The sequence below is a fragment of the Dermacentor variabilis genome, chromosome 9, assembly GCF_050947875.1.
Source record: "Dermacentor variabilis isolate Ectoservices chromosome 9, ASM5094787v1, whole genome shotgun sequence".
Taxonomy (NCBI): Eukaryota; Metazoa; Arthropoda; class Arachnida; order Ixodida; family Ixodidae; genus Dermacentor; species Dermacentor variabilis.
In genome coordinates this window covers 100,602,511-100,603,254 of record NC_134576.1, presented here as the reverse complement: position 1 = coordinate 100,603,254, position 744 = coordinate 100,602,511, and positions in this window count along the sequence as shown.

The following is a 744-nucleotide window of genomic DNA, read 5'->3' as shown; positions in this document are numbered from 1 at the left end:
AGGATTGGTGAAGGAAAAGTAGGGAAACGACAAAAAAACGGAGACGTACAAAAGCACATTTCGAAATAGGGGATCAGCAAATTTGTGTGGGGTAGTTCATAGTGTTTTTTTTAATGTTTAACCTAGGTAGGACATTAAGCAGTATAATAACATGAGCTTGATGGCGCAACCCACTGCCCCGTTCCAAAGGGGACGCGCATAACATCCATCCATTCATCCACCGGTGGCGCAACCCACCGCCCTGTTCCAAAGGGGACGCTAATATTCATCCTCTATCCACAGCGCGATAAAAGTGTCCGGCCGCTATAGACATCTCTAACATGATGCGTTTTGGGGGATGGCAGTACGGTGCATCGCTGCATTGCTCAAATGTTAATCGCATTAACGCCGACAGTAATCCTGAGATGGTTTCTGCCGCAATGTTTCATCCGCCAAACCGAGCTTCTCTTTGGCTAGAATCGTGCTGGACATTGTACACATATAGCCTGCACGCATTGACTCTGAATAGTGAACTGTTCTCGCACACTACACATGTGAACAAAATTCTGTATAAGGGAAGTTCTGTTAGGTGAGCATGTTTCCGCCATATTTCTGTTCTTTCATTTGCTTGCCCACACTTATTTCCGGCGTATCTTATTTTTTGCTCGCTGATGCTTCTTCCTCTCGGAATTACTCCACGTTCGCACTGGGTAATTGAATAAACGCAGACGATAGAACCTACCTGATCGTCTCCCCAAGCGCTTC